At 39.5% G+C, this 21,454-nt stretch overlaps 1 protein-coding gene across 4 annotated transcripts in view; it reads left to right on the top strand.

Moving 5' to 3' along the window:
* Positions 1-21,454, top strand: part of ELOVL6 (ELOVL fatty acid elongase 6) — a 134,368-nt gene that overhangs the window by 51,782 nt on the left and 61,132 nt on the right. The window contains exon 2 of one of the 4 annotated variants that reach the window (XM_060299099.2): positions 8,243-8,333. The exons of the other annotated variants lie outside the window; for them this stretch is intronic. The gene's annotated coding sequence lies outside the window, so the exon portion shown is untranslated. The remainder of the gene's footprint in view (positions 1-8,242; positions 8,334-21,454) is intronic. 4 annotated transcript variants of the gene reach the window in all.

Here is a 21,454-nt window from a genome sequence, read left to right on the forward strand (position 1 = left end):
TGGGGGACCTGGAAAGGCTTTTGTGCCCCAGGAGGGCCCCATGGGGTCCTGCTTGGTTTCATCATCACTTTCACATGTCGAACACATTTACCAAACTGGAATAATTCTCACTCTCCAGATAAACACTGTCTAGCCCATGTTTCACACTGTTCCTTCATTCTGGAATGTCACATTCCTAGTCTCCCCTGTTCCCTATCCTGCCGTGGTGTTAAGTCCTACCAGAAGCCATGTTCTCTTACAGCCTTGTAATCCCTCCATCAGCACAATTCTTAGCACAATTCTTTTTATGACTTGATTATGACTGACCGTGTTCTTTCATGTGTGATAGTCACTACTAGTTAGTAGACTCTGAGAGCAGGAAGGGGTGTAATGCTTCTATTCCCCACTGTGCTTAAAATGGGGTTTTGCAATTGGTAGATCTCAGCGATGGAGTCCTGAAGGAAGGAATATATTGTGGGGATCAGAAGCAGATACCAATTGTGCAGTCAAATATATTCTAATTGTTTCAAATATTTTATTTTCATATATTTCTATTCAATATATAAGAGGCCTTCCCTGCCCACCATAGCTGATGGAGTCCTGTCACTCCTGGCCCCCTTGCTGTGCTTTAATTTTGCACCTGAAAACATATCACTATGACTGTAGATACGCTATAGAGCCTCCAGTTAGCTTCTGTCTGCCTCTGGAATGTAGGCTTCGTGAGCTCAAGGCCTTCATCTTTTTTGACACTTAGAATCTTTAGCAAGAACTCAGTCAGTATTTCTTGAACAAGTGAATGGATAACTGAAATAATCATAGGCTTTACTCTGCTAAAGTATGGATAGTATCAGTTCTAAGTTTCTAAAAGTATAAAAACAGGCTTCCTAATAACTTGTTTTGAAGGTTTAGACGTTAAGTTTTCAGAGTAATTCTAAGAAATGGAAGCCCTTCCAGGAATGCTGTTTAGAGGCGTTCAACGTGTCCTGAGTTTGACACACCATCGTAGGCTATCATGCAATACAGCCTCTAACAAAAATAGGCTGTCTTGAACCCCTGGTAGTAGAACTACTTGCTTTTATACCAAGAAGGTTGGGAAAAGCACCAAAATCTGTATGTGATATGTGCTGAGAAGTTCATGCTGTGAGACCTAAAGTTCTTAGGAGGTTACCTAAAGTGAAAAAACATGTCAGCAGGGCCTGTGGTGGGTCCATGTGTGCTAAATGGGTCTGTGACAGGATCAAGCTCACTTTCCTTAATGAAAATCCTGGTCACAGTGTGAAAGGTACAAGCGCAGAGTCAGAAAGCTTAAAAAAAAAAAAAAAAAAAAAAAGCTTTTATGAGTAATAAAAAAAACCCTAAAAGACTTGTTCTATTTTTAAAAAAAAGAAAGTAACTATGCTGAATAACTATAAGAGGAGGTTTCAAAAGTGTAGTCAGAGCCCAGAAACAATTTAATTTGGTGAGTTTAACTCTTTCTTATCTTAATTTTCTTCTTTCAATACCAAGAGTATATTGGGAAGTAACTGCTTCTCTTCAGCATAGGACTTTGCTCCCCAGGCAGACGTTGGAGCTAAGTCAATGGTTAAACAAAATAACAGGTCAGAGGATGAGGAGGTGATGCTGCCACACCTTTTCTTCCCGTCCCCGCTTTCATCTCAGACTCCTGTGATTCTCTAAGCCCCATCTTCCTAAAGCATCTCACCCCACCTCCTTTCCTTGCTGTTTGCCCAAGTGTGATATCACCCAGTGCTTTGCATACAAATTCAATTCCTGTTCACATCTGAAAGAGTGTAACATTTGTAAGGAAATGGACATGCCTTTGCTCTGCTTTCAGAGTAGGATGAGGCTGTCCTTGAGGTTTGAGGTTTATCTGTACAGCACCTGGCACCCAGGGGACCTCAGTAAATATTTGAAGAAATGAATGAACCATGTACAGAGGAGGCAGCCCAAAGGCCACTTCAGGTCACAATGGAACACTCTTTATCAGCACTTATCTGACTTGATTGCCTGGTGACACTCGACCCTCTCTTAGCTTTGACCTTTTTTCCATGACACTCCTTGGTTTTCCTCTTACCTTTTGGTTGTCTCTTCTTATTCTTTCCTGCTTGTTTTTCACCTCCCCCTTCAGTGGTGATACCTCCCTCCCAGTTAGGTTCTACCCTGATCCTCAGAATATTCCCCCTGGATGACCTCATCCAGGTTCCTGACTTCAGCCATCACCATGCAAATGTGGATGACTTCCCAGCCCAACATTTCTAAGTCCCACGCCCTATGTGTCTCTTTCTTTCTCTTTCTTAAAAATTTATTTATTTATTTATTGTTGGCTGTGTTGGGTCTTTGTTGCTGCGCCTTTGTTGCTGCACGAGGGCTTTCTCTAGTTGCGGGGGCTATTCTTCATTGTGGTGCGCGGGCCTCTCATTGTGGTGGCTTCTCTTGTTGCAGAGCACGGGCTCTAGGCACACAGGCTTCAGTAGTTGTGGCTCGTGGGCTCAGTAGTTGTGGCTCACGGGCTCCAGAGCTCAGGCTCAGTAGTTGTGGTGCACGGGCTCAGTTGCTCCGTGGCATGTGGGATCTTCCCGGACCAGGGCCCGAACCCGTGTCCCCTGCACTGACAGATAGATTCTCAACGACTGCACCACCAGGGAAGCCCCTATGTGTCTCTTTCAATCTCTACCAGTAAGTCACACATTCTCATTAACTATTAACTAAATACTAGAATACCACTTCTTTACTCCCCACCCACAAAGCTAACACCAGCTACCGGGTCAGACAAACCAGAAACCTGAGAACCACCACCTACTCTCCCTTTTGCCTTTCTCCCCACATTAAATTAGTTGCTAAGACCTGTCTGTTCTACCTTCTCTGCTGAATTCATTTCCATTCACGTAGGGAATGATTACTCTGATGGGCTACCATCTTCCAAATAGCGTTCGCCTATCCATCTTCACCAGTCCTGGCTTCTTCTCATGACGAGAATTGCAGTTACCTGGCATCTCTGCCCATCAGCTTGCATTCCCCCAGGTGTCCTCCATGTGACCATGGCTGGGCGGGCTTTCCAAAAATCTTATCTAACTCTGCCCCTCCTGCTTCAACCCTCAGTGGCCCCCTGTGCCTTCAGAATCAAAAGTTCAAACTAGGCGCATGTAGGTAGAAAAGTCATTCAGGATACTACCTCCTAATCCTCCAACCTCATTGCCTACTCCTCTGGTGCCCTGGTCGGTCCAAACTCCTTGTTCAATTTCCAACATGCCCCACTGAATGCTTGTCCCCGCCGTGCTTCCTGCCCAAGCACTTTTTCTCCTGTTCTTTAGCTGTTCTGCTCTTTGAAAACTGGTTCGTTCTGCAAGAGAGTTTAGTTTCACTTCTGCCCTCCTTTTTTATGCCTTCTTCTGTCCTCTTCACATCCCTCTGAATGTTTGGAAGGCATTGTAAAATTGTTTCCTTGTCTCTCTCACTAGACTGAGCAGTCTGAGATATGTGTCTCTGGCATCTAGAACAGCATAGACCAGTGTTTTTCAAAGTGGGACCCGCAGGCCTTCCTGTGTCAGAATCATTTAGCCATTGTCAACACTCATGTTCTTAGGCCCTCCCCTCCCCCATAGGACCTAGAAAATCAGAATTTCTGGGTGTTTTTAAACAGACTCCCCAGGTAATTTTTATGAGTATACGTATTCAACCAATATATTTAAGTAAACAAATCAGCTGGAGCCTTTGAGCTTATTTTTGAATTCACATACACTGCATAACTTGGATTTGTTGCTGATACTTCTATCAATACTCCTCCTGTTTATAGAAGACCATTTAATTTCCTAGAGAAAAGTTTGCCTCTGTGTCGTAAAATGAACTGGGGATTTGGAAGTCCTGTGGCCAATTCTAAACACTTTAATAAACAATTCGAACAGTTCAAATTAAATAATCCACACAACTAGATTTAAGCAGCCCTGATGCCTCTTCTTGTTCTTTCGGTGAGCACTTGGCCTCACGTCTCTGGAACTCAGTTTTTCTCTGTGCAAATTCAAATCACTGGGCGTAGCTCCAGATGGCTTACAGGAATTTGAAAATCACTGTGGCAGATATTTGATGTGTTTCGTCATTTTCAGTTCAATGTCCAAGGTGTAGCCCCTACACATAATATAAAATTATTGCTCAGGAGTCTTCCTCAACTATAGAAGATTATTTATATACGAAGACAGTAAAAAACAGTGCAGCCGGAACTTCTATATATGAGTGGGAGTGAGAAGTCTCTAGTGATCTTTAAACTCACCAACTATCCCCTTGAATAGAAATATGTACTTACCGATGTTTATATGCATTTAGGTGCCAATATAAGTACACACTCGTGCACAAATGTAACTTTGCTCTCTTTGATATCCTGCAAGGATTTATATTCGTGTGCATATAAACTCGCCTGAAAATCCTGGAGCCTGCCAGACAGGTTGCACCTTTGAATAAGGATAGCTGTTGTGAACTTTAGCCCACATGTTTGCTTAAAGAGAACTGTCCAGTCCCTGGTGGCCAGTGCTTTTGTCCGGTTTGTGCAGTGCTTATTATTGTGTAACTTTAATTTGCCCAAAATTGTCCACAAAGCATTTTATCCTTTTGTTTTTCTGGACAGTTATTCCCTTGGACCAGTGTGTTGCTCCTGCTTTAGCACTCGGGGCTCAGTCATTTTTAATACTTGACCAATCAAGCTCAACTAAGTGAGAGTAATTGTGGCCAAAATGCCTAGGCAGGATGTAGAGGGTTCTGGGGTTTTGTTTTCCTGTCTTCCTGCTGTTTTTTGGTAACAACACAATAGATCAGGTAGCCTAGCATCTTTTATAGAAGGAGCCTCTACACATGTCACTATATAAACATTTACATTTTAGAGGTAATGGCTTGCTTGCTGCCACCCACATTATTAAATCGCTGCAGCATGCCATGTATTTCAGTATCAAAGAACTTCGTACGTTGTATTCAGAGAAGTTTGAATCGAAATTCAGAATATTCATTAAGAGTATGTTGCGAACTAACAGAAACATTAACAAATAGAACCTTAATTAAGTATGGCGATTTCCTTGTTTCATTCAACAAAAGTCTGGAGCATGCGATCTAGAGTTGATGAAGCAGCCCAGTGATGCCATCTGGAAACCAAGCTCATTTCATCTTTCTGTGCCTCTGGCTTTCTCTCTCGTGGCTATAAGACGGCTGCCACCAGGCATCCAGTCTGTGACAAGGCAGGAAAGAGATGTGCAAAGGAGCAAAACTCCAAAGGGTGTGTCAGCTAAATCAAGCAAGCTTCCCCAGAAGTCCCATCTGGCCACTTCAGCTTATGCATCATTGCCGGAACTCTATCACATGACTACCCCTAGACCAATTGCTGGAAGGGAGCCAGGGAGAAGGGCATTGTGATTGGCAGTTCAGTCATACCGCCATCCTCAGACAGCTTCCCTAAGGATCCAATCCATTGAAACTAGCGTTCCAACCGAAGGACATCTGTGGAGCACATCGCTTACTATAATGTTTGCCCTGGTGTTGATCCATCTCTTGAGAGACTCAGGGACTTTCCAGGCGATGACTCTGGGTACCTTCCTCTCATGTGGCGAGAAGTGAAAGCAATCCAGTCTAGATGTGCCTCACCTGAGAAAATATATACAATACAATAACAAGATTCGATCTTTACAAGTAATCATGAAATTTCTCTTCAGTAGGGACGCTCCCCAAACTTTCTCAAAATACACTTTAGTTTAAAACAATTTATACACAATTTTCTGGGAGTAAATCTGTTGTATAGAGCAAGATAAACCTGTACGTTAAAAAGGTTTATTTTACCTTTGAGGCATGAATATAAAATTCATAACGTAAAATCTTGGTAATCACTCACATACTTACTGGATCTTCGTAAGTGTGTTCCACGGGAACTTAGAACTTTACAAGTTCTGCCCTGTTGGTTGGGAAAATGGGTGAATGTTTTCTTAGTCCTGAAACTGACATTATTACATGCCGCTGGTTGACACAGGAGGGAGCATAATTTTATAGCTAAGATCATGATAAGCACCAAAACCATGAGGAAATATTACACTTTGCTGCATTCCCTATACTCTCAGATGGGTAGAGTGAAAGTAATTTGCAGAAATCACCTGACTAACCTCATACACCCATATATTGAACATTAGACCATGTGATCAGTTCCTATGAAATAACTCCCCACCTAAGAATGTTCAGACCGGGGACTTCCTGTATCCACATTGCACACGCCTGCCTTGTCTTCAGCTCCAGGCCCTGCCCTTATCTAAAACCTGTGCTACTCACTCAAGCTCCTGCTTTGATCTTATCAGTGAGCAACCTCTATATATCACAAGCAAAAGCATGTTGACTTCATTCATTTAAATGCTTCAGTGGCTTCCTATTGCTCTTAGGATTAAAAAGAAATGTCTTAACATAGTCTATAGGAGCCCTCATAATCTTGCTTCCACCTATCTTGGACCATCAGCTCAAAACTCTCAAAACCTACTCTTGGGATCTGAAGGTCAAACACACTAAATTCCTCATAGTTATTTGAATGTGCTCTCTCTCTCTCTTGCTTTGATCTCTGCCCATGTTATTCCCACTTACTCATCTTGTCTAAATCTGGGTGAGGGTGCATCTGTAGTATTATTGGAGTGTTTCCTTATGATCTTATTCCCCCACTTTCCCATACACTTGTCTATTACCCCCCAAAGACTTTAAAGTCTCCAAGGAACCAGGGAGTGTCTATTTTGTTAACTCTCCTCAATGCCTTGCACATTGTCAGTGCTTAATAAATATTTATTGAGTTGCAATATGAAAAAATGAATCAGAACTCTCCTTACTCTTAGCCCAGATAAACTCTTAGCAGTACAAATTCAGCAAAATTTGGCACCGTAAGCCAAAAGGCTTTGTAAATTTTTATTAATTAGGAGGTAAATAAATATCTTTGATCTCTGTTATTAGACTAAACCATCATCCTCCAAGCAATTCCTGAAAAAGTATATCTTTCAACTGAAGTAGCTTATTACTTATGAAGAAAAGTTCCTAGGTTTCAGTTTTCTGGTTAAAGGGCAAAGAATTTTAGATTAATGTGTTTGTTAAATGCTCACATAAATGAGAATCTTGAGAAGCTTAGTGAGATGTAGGCTTACCTTCTCATCCTCAGAGTCCTAGAGCAGCTACAGTGCAATGTCCTGTCTCTGTTCTTAACGCAGAGTACAAGAGGTTGCCTGCCACTCTTCCTTTCTTTCAGTTTTCCTCTCTTGTCAAAGTCTTTGCTAGTTGTAATGCACTGATATTTTTTTTGTAAATATGATATTAGCCAGAAGTTTTTTATTTGATTGTAGGATATAATTGATTTTGATGTGCCTTACAGTTATGTTATCTTTGAGGCAGGGAATCAAAGAACCCGGAGGGATGGTGGTGGCTGAAGACAGGGAGCTCAGTAATCATGATGATCTTGACGTAGATCGAGCTCAAGTCTAAAAGTCTTGTAAGAGTCGTAGTGAAGTGCAGACTTTTAGGGTTACTTTTTGTTCTTAGTCTGTTCAGGCTGCTATAACAAAATACCACAGACTGAGTCGCTTAAGTAACAACGTTTTCTCACAATTCTGGAGTCTGGAAAGTCCAAGATCAAGACACCAGCAGATTCAGTGTGGGGAAAGGGCCTGCTCCCTAGAAGGTCGTGTTCTCTCTTTAACCTCCCACGGAGCTTTCTTTTATAAGGGCACTAATTCCATTCAGGAGATCTCTGCCCTCATGACCTAATCACCTCCCGCAGACCCCACCTCCTATCATACCACAATGGAGGTTAGGATTTCAACATGAATTGTAAAGAGTACAAGACATTCAGACCACAGGACTCTTCTAGATTCAGAAGATTAGGGAGGCGGGAATCTGCCGCCATAAGAAGCACCACCTCCCTCCCTTTTTTGAGTCTGCCCTGCTTCCTCCCAACTCAGACTAGGCTCTGACATTTTTTGTTTATGACTTTCATTTTAGCAGGTTTTTCTCAATCTCTAATTCTCACTCCCAATCTCTAGCTCTCTTTTCTCACTCAAATTAAAACTTATATTTTTATTTTTTAATTAAAAAAGTAATAAATATATATCCTCTTTTAAAATATGTGTTGCATAGACACAAGTGGAAAATAAAACTTACCTGTAAATCAACCATCTCAATGTAACTTTTTAATAAAAAGTAAATAAAGAAAATTAACTTTTATCCACCCCTTTCTTTATATATATTAATATAGTTTTGGCCTTTCATTTCACAGGCAGAGAGAGATCTGAGTTCTGTAAGGATGTGAAGATATCTTTTGCGACATTAGAAAGGATGAACTAGGGAAATACAGAGTGTTTTAAAAAGTAAGTTTTTGGCCTTTAAAGAAACGGCTATACCTTATATTTGGAGTGTTATGATAACTTCCTAAAATTGGGATTAGGTTATAGTGTATATAGCGTTATTACTTGGTCGAAAATTTAAAACCTAACTGCAACTCACTTAAGCTCTGGAATAAAAGGCCTAATTTTTTTTTTTTAATGGAAATAGTTGCTACAGTGTGTTTTAAAAGAAATTTGCTTAGTTCCTTTTTTAGTTTTAAAGTCATATTTTATTCATTTTATTTGCCTCTTTTTCTAAAGCTTTGATTTCCGCAGTACCATTGGGCTTTGCTTCTTATATGTATATTTAGAGAACTACACATTAAAAAGCCACTTGTGTCCTACATCCCCCTGCTGACTCAGGAAAAAAACGGAAAACGTATTTCCTTGTCCTTGTCAGGAATTATTATCCCTTTTCTTGCCACTTGGACCTAAAACCAGTTTGCCAGTGAAGCAGAATTAATGTGCTTGTAGAAAATCAAATTCTGTCTCTAGTTGGGAATAATCCTGTCAATTTTTGAAGAACCAGCTTTTGATTTTGTATATTCAGGTTTGGGTTTGCAGGAGGGAATCCCGAAAGAACACTACACATCTTCTTTATGAGAAAGACTAAATAAATTCATCTCTAGTGTCAAGCTACTTTAGATCTGTCTTAATTTAAGATTCAACCATGGTACCTCATAATCTTTGTCTACAGACTAACTTAATTCACAAAAGATCAGAAACTGAGAAGTTTGGGGATTTCTTAGGAACTCAGATTTACAATTATAATTACCCCCTAAATAAAATGTTGTTTGCTTATGCAAATTAATAAACTTTCTTTACCATAGTCTAGATACTTTTATGCTCATTCTTCCTGAATATTTATGACTATGCAAACATAGCTGTATTTATCAATAGATGAAAACTTACTGAAAGAAGCAGAATTATTGTTCAGATATACACTTAGAGATACATGCTCAAAGGATATCTCAGTATACTGAAATTTCCAAAGGCAAAATTAGCAGAACCTGGTCATTGTAAACACAGAAGACAGTTCTTGCCCGTGTTATTTTTCTCTGCCTTTTCTCTGCCTAGCTTTTTCCAGAGGGGTTCACTCCCTTACCATAAGTCTTTTGCTCAAATTCACCTTCCCAGTGTGTCTGCCCTGGCCCCCTTATTTAAATTGTGGTCTGTCCCTCACTTCCCGCCTTATTTTCCCCTCACACTGCTTTACCATCTCTTCTTTCCATCGTATGTATAATCTTGTAACATATCTTATTATTTATTTTCTTATTTATTGTCTGTCTGCAGATGTGTAACCTCCATGAGTACAGGCTTTTTTGTCTGTTTTGTTCATTGATGTATTCCCAGAGCCTAGAACTGTGCTTGGCATACAGTACATGCTTGATTAGTACTTCTTGAATGAATAATCAGGAGTTCCAAATGGAGTCGGAAAAGAATATGGAAAATTTCTCTTTCTGTGAGGTTATTTGTGCTGTCAAAATGTACAACTTTTCTTCCTTGGAGAAGCTATTAAGACCAGACATAAGATACGTTTTCAGTGAACATATGCCATATAAATTTCAGTGAATATATGACATAAATTGTTAATTCAGTCAATTTATCCCCCTAAAATTCATCAAATTAATGTGAAAAAAAAGGAGTCATCATATTGGTGTCATTTAGGTAAAACCTCTGCTTTTTTTTTTTTTTTTTTTTTTGTGGTACGCGGGCCTCTCACTGTTGTGGCCTCTCCCGTTGCGGAGCACAGGCTCCGGACACGCAGGCTCAGCGGCCATGGCTCACGGGCCCAGCCGCTCCGCGGCATGTGGGATCTTCCCGGACCGGGGCACGAACCCGTGTTCCCTGCATCGGCAGGCGGACTCTCAACCACTGCGCCACCAGGGACGCCCAAACCTCTGCTCTTTTGCTTTATCATATGCAGTTATGGATAAGAATTCTTGATCTCAGTGCCCACCCATGTACCGTCAGGCAAGGCTGTTTTGCCCATGGTCATATGCATGCCGCGTTTTTAATGAGAATATTATAGGCTGATAGACCTCACATTGGACCTACTCAAAGAGTTTGTAGGTGGGAGAAAGATTTAACTCTAAAAATAGAGATTAGATTTTGGCATCACATGCCACTCTTGAGGTGAAAAATCTTATTGGAGCTACTTTGTACTGAGAACTGCTAGTCCAGTCTCTGCCCCTCGACTGTTCTGATGAGTGGAATTCTAGCCCAGCTGCTCACTTCCCTGCCCCAAGCAGCCAGTAGGAGTCAAATGAGGCAGATACTGATGAGAAAAGGAGCCTCTCAAAGCCCTTTCATAATTTCAGTCCTTTGTGACGTACGGGTAGACTCCCTTGGGTGCTCCCTTTTTGTATAAAGCTCTAAGGGAAGTTATGGGCGAAAGGCAGGACTAGAAGTTGAAAACCAATTACCTAGGATCATCAGCTTTTGCTGACCCGAAGCAGAAGATGCACCAGAGGTCAAATAGCTGATAGATATTTGCTCATGATCAGCCAGGTTCACCCAATGCCAGGTGTGTAGAATTGAGGGACGATTCTTGGCCACTAACTGGTTTGGAATAATCAGATTGTGCCGTATCTGTATCCTGCGGTTATCCTTTGAATGTCTGCTGACATCCAAGAAATGATGCCAGTTTTACAAATCTGGGTTAGATCAGAACTTTACCTCACGGCCAGGTTTGCTTTCGCCTCTCACCACCAAGGCAGAAGCAACCTCACAATACAGCATTGTTATATCCACCCGTGAGGCTGCATGGCCAACTGATCTCAGCTCAGACTTGCTGCAATCAACATTTTTTATTGTGAAAATACTGTAAGTTGTACAAAGAATGAGCATTGTACAATATTAATATCCTAACATTCCATGGGCCTTTTAACTGCAGTGTAAATCAGCCAAATGGTCAAATTCAACTCTTTTCTTTACTGGTAGCCTAGTAATTAAATGACTATAAAAGGATCTGCTTTTTCTTCCTACTATAAATAGGTCAGAAAAAAAAAAGCATATCTTCCATAACATTTACAAGTTTTTCTTTTAGAAATATCTAATTTACCGCACCACCCCCTCTAGTTGCAGGCATCTGAAATAAAGCAAGCTTTCCTTTCCACCTAAAAAAAAAAAAAAAAAAAAGAAAAACCTAATTTAGAAGGCTTATTTATAGCCGCTTTTAATTGTTATTATTTCTAAACATACTTTTAGGTGGGCCAGTACTTTTCAGCTCAGTTCAAGAGTGACCCGTGTGTACCATCTAAGAAACTTATGTCCTGTGTCCTGTCTAGGACTTTTTATAAGAATAGTGTTCAGATCATTGTTTCACAATGTTACCGCTCTTCATACTCAAGCTGAGATATCTAAATGATGTGTTTTCATAAAAGCTCTTGTATATTACAAACTTGGGTAGTGCAGTTTTGCTTATTTATCATTTTCAAGGTACTCACAAAAGGCTAATATCAAATTCACAGATGTTCTGGTATGTATACCTTTAAAATGACTAAACAGGACTTGAAATGCTTTTGGCCATAGAGACTCAACCAGCCTGATTTTTGGCGTTTGAGTCTGTTATAACATATATATATATTTTTTAAGAAGATGTTGGGGGTAGGAGTTTATTAATTTATTTTTGCTGTGTTGGGTCTTCGTTTCTGTGCGAGGGCTTTCTCCAGTTGTGGCAAGCGGGGGCCGCTCTTCATCGCGGTGCGCGGGCCACTCACTATGGCGGCCTCTCTTGTTGCGGAGCACAGGCTCCAGACGCGCAGGCTCAGTAGTTGTGGCTCACGGGCCTAGCTGCTCCGCGGCATGTGGGATCTTCCCAGAGCAGGGCTCGAACCTGTGTCCCCTGCATCCCTGCATTGGCATTCTCAACCACTGCGCCACCAGGGAAGCCCCAAACATCTATTTTTTTCCCCCCGATAATAAGCAATTGTATTAGGTACCATGTATTGAGGACTTACAGTGTGTCAGATGCTGCCAGGTACAGTATTTTGATGATTTACAACAAGCCTGAGAAGGCAGTGTTACTTTCCCAGTTTTTTTGATGAGGATACTGAGGCAGATAAGATGTACAGTATTTTACTCAAGATCACAGAGCCAATATGATGACTTACAGCCAGGATTGAAATCCAGGTCTTTGTGACTCCAGTAGATATGATGGTGACTACACTGGTATCTTCCAATAAGACATGTGCAGAAGTATATGGAATAAAATTTGTGTAATCTTATATAATCATGCAACCACCACCAAAATGCTTGGTGTGTTGGTTAGCATTTTGTACTTTTAAAGTTTTAAACATTTTTAAACATTTATTATATAAAATTTTCATCTTTTGTTATTAAACTAGTAGAAAAAGGTATTCAGTACATAAAAGTAAATTGGAGAAAAAAAGCATGCATAATCCTGCCACCCAGTAATAACCACTGTAAAATTGGAGTGAGGGGTATTTCTTCTTCCAAGATGTAATTATACCACATTCTGCTTTTTTTTTTTTAAAGATTGTGGATTAGATCTCATTCCCTCTCTTCCTTTTTTTTTAAAGGGAGGTTGCAATTTTAATTAATTTATTTATTGTTTATTTATGGCTGTGTTGGGTCTTCGTTTCTGTGCGAGGGCTTTCTCTAGTTGTGGCAAGCAGGGGCCACTCTTCATCACGGTGCGCGGGCCACTCACTATGGCGGCCTCTCTTGTTGCGGAGCACAGGCTCCAGACGCGCAGGCTCAGTAGTTGTGGCTCACGGGCCTAGCTGCTCCACGGCATGTGGGATCTTCCCAGACCAGGGCTCGAACCCGTGTCCCCTGCATTGGCAGGCAGATTCTCAACCACTGCGCCATCAGGGAAGCCCCCACATTCTGCTTTTATCTTCCATAGTTATTAAAGTCATATACACTTTATGTAACTCTAAATTTATATAACTCTTTATGTGTAATAGTATTTTGAGTGGACATACCATAGCATATCCCTGACTCTTAGAGATCTAGTTACTTTTTCACTGTTGCACTGTAGAGATTATCTTTCCTTTACCATATTAAAGATTGTTTGCCTCAAACAGACTCCTTGAAGTAGAATTGCAGGATTAAAAGCTATGGATCTTTTAGAATTCTTGATAAATTGTTTTTTCAAGAGCTATATTACTTTACCTTCTGGCCAGCAAAACAGATGAGTTTCTGCATCCTCACCTGAATCAGGCATTATCACTTCCCTCATTGCCAGTTGATAGCATTAAATAGTATCTTAGAGCTTTCTTGGTTTATGTAATAATCCTGATCAAAATTAATATGATTTATTTATCATCAAAATAGTATGATGTTGTTGGCATTATTTTGCTTTCAGATTAAGCCTGGCCTTTCAGAGTCGGTCTGGAAATGTATCGGTAAATAACAAGATTCTATTGATTGCAGGTGAGGGTACAGTCATCAGGTGGAAAGTGATGCTATCACAGTGCCGCTCTCACTTTGTCTGTTCTGTCTTTGCTTATTTTATGCAGACAATTACATAGAGAAAGCAATATGTGGGTCTCTGGGCAGCAGGAAGTAAAGAAATTCGATGATGCTTCCCCAGTATTTCTGAGCAGGTACTTGTTACAATATACTACTCCCGGAGCAGCCTGCCTCAGTAGAAACAGAACCATATTTCCAAAGAGAGGTTTAAAAAACGATAGTAGAATCGAAACTAACTTGTAGGATTCTTTCAGCTCTTGAGGTAAACAAAATTATAATAAAATATAATTTTTACCATTTAGATTTAGAATCAAGTGAGTTTGAAGCGTAGATTCATAGATGACTTCAGCATTGGTTATCTTCTTTAGTCTCCCACTAATATATATATATATATATATTTTTTTTTTTTTCCTTAAAGTATTTCCAAAATGCAACATCTTTAAAATAGCCAATATATTATTCATCCATTCACATGTCAGGAGCCCACTTTAGGCCAGCATTGTAGTATAAGGCCTTGGGTGTAAAAAACTGAGTAAGACACAGTTCCTAGCTTTCAGGATTACAAACCTGTGAATTTATGTGTGAAATATGAAGAGTTAAGTGCTATAATAGGTAGGCAAAAGTGTATAGAAAGCACAGAGGTGATGAAGGAAAGGTTAAATCCAGTTGACCTAGAAGCAGTCAGGGAATATCTTCACAAAGATCAACAAAATGACAAGGATGGGTTGGAAGGGCGTTCAAAGTGGTGAGAATGGCATGTGTAAAGAAAGGCAAGGTGGGCAAGGGGTGTGATGTCTTTTGAAAATCACAGTATGGCTGTAGCATAGGATGTTCCAGGAGAAGTTATAAGACATGATTTCAGAGTAGTCAGAGGTAAGATCATTTGAATCATGTGAAAGCATTTAGACATAGTTTGGGAGACAATGGTCAAATCTGTTAAAATTCTCTAGAGCCTATAATCTACATTAATGACGTTCCTGTTCAAATAAACAAGGAGGTTGGAAAATATAAAGTACTTGCCTTTGTATGATTTAATGCCTACATTTTCTTAGATGTAGTCTTGTACACCTGTCCTCAATAATTTTTCAATACTAGATTCTACGAGCTGAAAGCACAGGAATACGGCAAGTCGTTTTGTACAGCTAGAAGGACACAGTAAATCAGTCTAAGTAGGAAGATACAAAGGCAGAAGATTGTGTACTATGTCAAAGATTGCAAAGAAATCACATGGAAGATTGTGTAATATGCCAAAGTATGCCCAGCCATTAAGTGACCCAGGGAATATGCCTGTCAGTATACAAAAAGAGTAGGCAAGCATCAGACTGGAAAAGGAGTCAGCTTCTAGCATGCAGTGGCTTTTTGAGATGTATTCTCCGGAGACTTTGACCACTTAAGCAAGGGCACTGCTTTTTAGTTTATCTTCTTCAATTTATTTCTCTCTGTTAAAATCAATAGCCTTATGAATATGACTTAAAGGAATACTTTCTTGAAGAATCAATAGATTTCAACAGTAAGTGATTATTTATGTTTGTGAATGTCAGAAAGACTGATGGGGAGCTGGGAAAGGTGATGATACACTATTGCTGAAGGAACCAACTGGGAAGGTATAACATTCTGGATAAGAACCCAGTGTAGCGATTAAGGGCACAGGGCTGACACTTGGCTGCCTGGGTTTAACTCCCAGCACTGTCACTGAAAATCTCTGGGTTCTGTACAGGTATTTAACCTTGTTCTTTAGTTTCTTGGTCTGGAAAATGGGCATGATCACGGGTTCTCTGAAATGTAAATGAGACATTGTATATAACAAGTCCTCGAAACACTAAGAACAGTGCCTGGAATGCAATAAGTTCTCAGTTAAACAAGTTATTATTACTTTGACCAAATTGAAAAGCATTCTATTTTAGTGTCCTGGAGCAGTGCACAAACGTGCACTCCAAGCCAGTGTTAACTTTGTGTCTATGTGGAGCAGTAAATTCATGTACTAGAGATCTACTGTGGATACTCAGTAAAACTTTTAAATGTTGTTGTAGCATGTAGGCATGTAGGCATCTAGAATTTCTCAGATTGGCTCAAAAATGCTTTAGACTGAAGGATACATCTTGAATAAACACTTGTCACATCTTTTTTTTTTTTTTTTTTTTTTACTTTTTTATGGGGAGTGGGACAGGCGGGACCTTTATGTGTAAACATAGCTAAGTAAAGAATATTCTTTATCCCAAATCTTGTTGCTTAGTAAGTTGCTCTTGACAAATAAGAAAAGAGAATAGTGAAAGCAAAGGCTGAGGTTTACAGAGTGATGGCTATCTATTAACACAGTGTGTGCATGCCACGGTGAATACTCTCAAGGACACAGTCCCTCTTAATGCCAAAGGGAATGCCCTTGGGAATATGGGAAGACACATTAACCTTCCGGCTTTCAAAGAAACCATGAGTCAGATACACACCCTTCTCCTTAAGCATTTTTACTTCCTTCTGAAACTGTCTGGTTGAAGGAAAGGGTGCTCTGGGCATTGCTATTTTAAGAATCTCTTTTCTCAGAACCCATGCTTGATAAATCCCTGCCGTACCTTAGACATGTCTCAGGATTCACCTGCCATGCAAGTGAAGAAGAAATCATTCTTGTCTCACAACCTAGTAGTAAAGAGAAACTTTAGAAATGAAACAAATTCACTTTCTGGAGAAATGGGATTTGTGCTCTTCGTTTCTGTGTTTGTTTGATAGACCTTGAGAATTTTCTATTAAACATTTTCCCCAAGAGGAATTTTTATCATATCATTTTTAGCTTCGATCCTGTAATTGAAGGGGGGAAAAGAAAAAAAAAAAAAAAAGCAAAGTGAAAGTCTCTGTGGGAAATGATGAACACAGATATAAAGATTAAAAGCTCCTAAACCAGTGTTGGCCACCCTGGCAGGTTCTATTCTGGTTCCCCATGTAGAAACTGATGACACACACATAGTAGAGAGCAGCTTCCTGTTCAACTCATTCAGCTTGGTACACAATCATCAGAGGATCAGTGTCTCCCAACATGGCAGAAATGCAGGATACCAAAGGCCTGAGGGTGACTAATAAAAATAATCAAATAATTTGTTCTAAGGTTTAGAAAACGGTGCAACTGATTTTGTTCATTACAATTGGCATCCTTTAGCATATGGTAGCACCTACTTGTATAGTTCTGAGATTTACAAAGTAGAGTTTAAAAAGTTTGTGTCACAGAAACCTTTATTGTTGTCAAATTGTCATACTTTGATGATTTAGAAGAGACTGGCTAAGAACATGTAAGATCAGTATTAGAGGTGTAAGTCCTGGTAGTCTAATGTATTTTTACAACGTTTCCCCATCCAGGGCTAGGAAAGCGTTGGCAACCATGGGATTCTTATACTCAGGGGGTGAATGGAAATAACTGGAATTCCGCTTCAAAAGGGGGCTGTATTGGCAGTGACTATTCTTCATTCCAGGTTATTCGTTTCTGTTGCCTGGAGAGAGATTATAAAATGCAATTCTGGGTGATCTTCTTGGCAAGGGTAGCATCACAACAGGCATACAGTTTGTAAGAATTGATCACTCCAGGCCTCACAGGGCAGCTGGACCATGATTCCATTGTAGACAGAAATGAACCTAATTCTAGAATAATGAAGGGAAATATTGCTCGAAATTGGTCGTTTTGTCTTATTTTCAATTTTAAATAGAACTGCTGATTTGAAACCAGGCGTTTATTTACTCTGTGCTTGGAATTGGTTTGAAGCAATTCAGCCTGAGCGTATGTGAAACAAAAGTGATGTCATTCTAAGCCATGAACATGTTTTTCGAAGCTGTATCACATTTCAACACACACTCTTTGAGTTTTCCGATTTCTCTTTTCTTCATCTCTTTCTTTATATTTCTCTTGTCCAGGGTTTCTCAACCTTGGCACTGTTGACATTTGGGGTGATTAATTCTTTGTTGCGAAGAGCTGTCCTGTGCAGCATCCAGGCCCTCTACATACTTGATGCCAGTAGCCAGTCCTCCTGCAGTTGTGCAAATGTCTCCAGACATTGCCTTATATCCTCTGGGGGGGAAAATCATCACCCCCTCTGAGGACCACTGGGGTAGATGGAAAGAAAAGAGGTCTGCAGATTGAGCCCTGAGAGCCCTGCAAACTTTAAAGCCTGGGGAGATGAAGAGGGAGCCAGCAAAGGAGAATGAAAAAAGAGCAGATGGTGGAGTTGGAGAAGAAATAAGAGAATACAGTGTCCCAGAAACCAAGTGAAGAAACTGTCACAGAAAAGGGGGGGGTTACCGTCTGTGTCAAATGCTGCTGTTCATTAGACCACTTGAGATGAAGCCTCCTTCTTTAGGGATTTAACATAAGAGTGATAAAGTAAAGAACAAATGGATTGCTGCAAATAGGAAAATGTACTTGATGGAGCCTGTAGCATATATTTTAAGATTGAAATACAGAGGATGGTCACAAGTCAAATAATCTTTGTTGTTGAAAATAGTATAAAATGGCGCTTTAGAACCTGTGACAGTCGGGATCAATTGAATACATGCTAATAATTTCTAACATATCATATATTTCAGTGGAAATCCTAAGCTTTGGTGCCTAGTCCATTGGAAGGTAGTATATGATAAGTCATATGTTACTAATACGAGTTCAGGTATTGACATTTGTGAATTTATATATTTATGAGTGGCTTCCGGACAATCCACAACAGTGTGCCTCTCAGCCCCTTGAATTCTAAAATGCTTTCTTGAGTTGGAGAGAAGAGACTGCTTTCGGATCTAGCAAACCAAAATTAAAGGATGGAGGTTTGCCATCTGTAGGGGATTCCTATGTCACAATAGAAAAAGGGCTTTAGACCTTCCTATTATTCAGGGTGATCCATGTGGTGGGTTGAATAATAGTCTCTCTAAGATGTCCCTGTCTTAATCCCTGGAATTTGTATGTTACCTTACAGAGCAAAGGAGACTTTGCAGATATGAGTAGGGTAAGGACTTTGAGATGAGGAGATTATTCTGGAATATCTGGACAGGCCCCAAAAAAGGCAAGGAAACAGATTTCCCCCAGAGGCTCCAGAAGGAATGCAGCCCTGGGAACACCTTGATTTTAACCCCACAAGACTCATGTCAGACTTCTGACCTTCAGAACTATAAGATAATACATTCATGTTGTTTTAAGCCACGAAATTTGGGAATTTGTTTCTGCAACAGTGGAAAAGTAATACAATCCAATTCATAAGGCAAGTTTTCCTCATTACCAACCTTCTCAAAGTTAGTGCCTATAGGCCTTATTTATGTCACTGAATGAGAGTTCAGATTTTGAAGTAGCAGTGTGAATACCCTAATCAAAATCTTGCCGTATTATTATTTTCAAGAGTTTGCTTGGATAATTAGGTGATATCTATCTCATGGGTGAAAAAATGTCTGCCATTTTTACTACCTTGCTAATATGCCATTGCTTCTTCTTGTCATTGCTAGTTTTTACTCAGGTGTCATTTGTTATGTAAATTTGATTTGGTGACAAAAAAGTGTCCATGAGTTACACCATGAAATAATCTTCACCATTGCTGAGCTGCTTTCTCCCTAATCCAGAAATAGTGTTTGGGACATATTTTCTCATCGCTTCCCCAATACCCTTTCAAAATTTATATCCAGGAGAAAGTTAGTGCAATGGTATATCTAATCACCCAATAGTTAACATGAAAACAGGTAATTTTTTCCTTGATAGTATTTTTCAGCTTCTTTAAAGTTGTCTGAAGCAATGAATGTCAACTAAAACTCTTTATAAATAGAAGGAGGTAGTTAACAGAACAGAAATGGATCATCTTTCAGTTCAAACAGTTTGCCCTTGAGTATAGAGAAAGTGCTCTCAGATTTGGGTATGTTTATGCTTATTTATATAGTTATCTGTGCAGCTGTCATTTTGATTTAAATCTGGGAACATTTTATGTCTGAATTGGATTTAATCTTGTAAACCCGAAATCCTGTTTCCATTCCATTGTGAATAATCATATGCTTTTTATAGTGTTTCTTCACTTCTCGTTTTAGTCTCCAGCTCTCAGATAAATCTATTATCTACAGAACATTCGGGCTTCTGCAGGATAAAGACAAACAGAAAACAGATGTTTATATTTGACTCGGTTTTAGTTTTATATTTTTGACATTTTATATTAATTTTATATTTCTATGGTCAGCAGGCCGTTCGAGTGGATGACAAGATTTTTTTTTAAGCTTGCAGCCTTGACACAAGCCCATAATTATATGTTGTACAACTTCTGGCCCAAGAAAATTTCATATTCAGGGGAAAAAAATCACTAATACCTCATTTATGTTATATAGTAGATTTTAAGGCTGTAAGAGATAAAATTTAATCTGGTGACAGGGGTGTCACTCAGCTGCTCTTATTTAATAGAAGCCATTTCAGAATTCTAGTATGCTTTCTGTATTATCTTTATTATTATATTTAAAAGTCATCAACAAGTGATCATTTCTTCATTGGAAATTCAGATGAAAGCTTTCTGTTTCTTAGAACAAAGGGTGTTTCTTTAAGGGCATTAGCACAATGAAACTGAATTGCTGATGAAAGTACTTTCTGGATTCTCTTTCTGCATGTTGCCTCTCCTGTTCAGAGCATACTGGTTTGTTTGTTTGTCTTTTTTATGGCCGCTAGAGTTAATGTTTTACCATGACTAGTATCAGTAGCTGATGTATTATATAAGACAGTTATGTGAAAATTGTAGCTTGAAGTGACAGTCATTCCCAAAGAATCAGGATGAGAATATTGAGAGCAATACTCTCAAACAAAACAGAAGCTAGAAATTATTTTGTCAATGCAGGGCTCATTTTAAGTTTGCTTTGCGGTGGGAGGAGATTTGTCTAATTAAGACCACTGATACATTTTTGGCTAAATTTTTATTCAGAGATTGTGGCAAGCTTTACTCTTTTTAAGGAGATTAGAAACCTCTGTCAAAGAATTCTTTCTTTCTTTGATTTACTATCCTCAGAAATCTTTGATTCTAACTTTGGCATTGATTCTTCCTGATCCGTTAGGTTAAACCATGTCTTCCAAAACAAAAATATTCTTGTACCTCTCTAGGATGCAATACTTCAGGATTAAAGCTGACCTTTAGGTGACAATTCAGGACACAGCTTGACTGACATAATGCCATGATTAGCCTAGCCATTTTCTAAACTTTTTTCGGAACAGGAGAATATTCATTCTTAAATAAAACTTTAAAGAAGGTCCCATCTGATAATTCCTGGGAAGAACAGCAATTCATTAAAGAAGATCCTTCAGTTCATACATGAGCTTCAGTAACTCCTGCGGCTACAGATGCTGACAGTGTAAGTTGTAAGGAATATGCCAGAATGTTTTGACTTAGAGTAGTAGAGTCAAACTTCAGCCACATCTGCCCGCTGGAATAGAAGTCATTAATGCCAAATTTCTCTGTGAGCATATCTTTTTTTTATTCTGCCCTCTCCCATCTCTAAGACTTTCAATGCTCTCCACGGCTTAAACCAGCATTCTCCATCGCTCTCTTTGTGGAATCACTATCAGTCATTCTTCCCCCTTCTTCTTGCATCCAAGTCACATAATGTTATATGCATGAGCGAATCTATTCTTTTTTTATTTTTAAAGCAGGAGGAAAGAAAAAATTAAGCCACGAATTTCAGTATGTACTTTA

This window comes from Globicephala melas, chromosome 5, assembly GCF_963455315.2.
Source record: "Globicephala melas chromosome 5, mGloMel1.2, whole genome shotgun sequence".
NCBI classification, from domain to species: Eukaryota; Metazoa; Chordata; class Mammalia; order Artiodactyla; family Delphinidae; genus Globicephala; species Globicephala melas.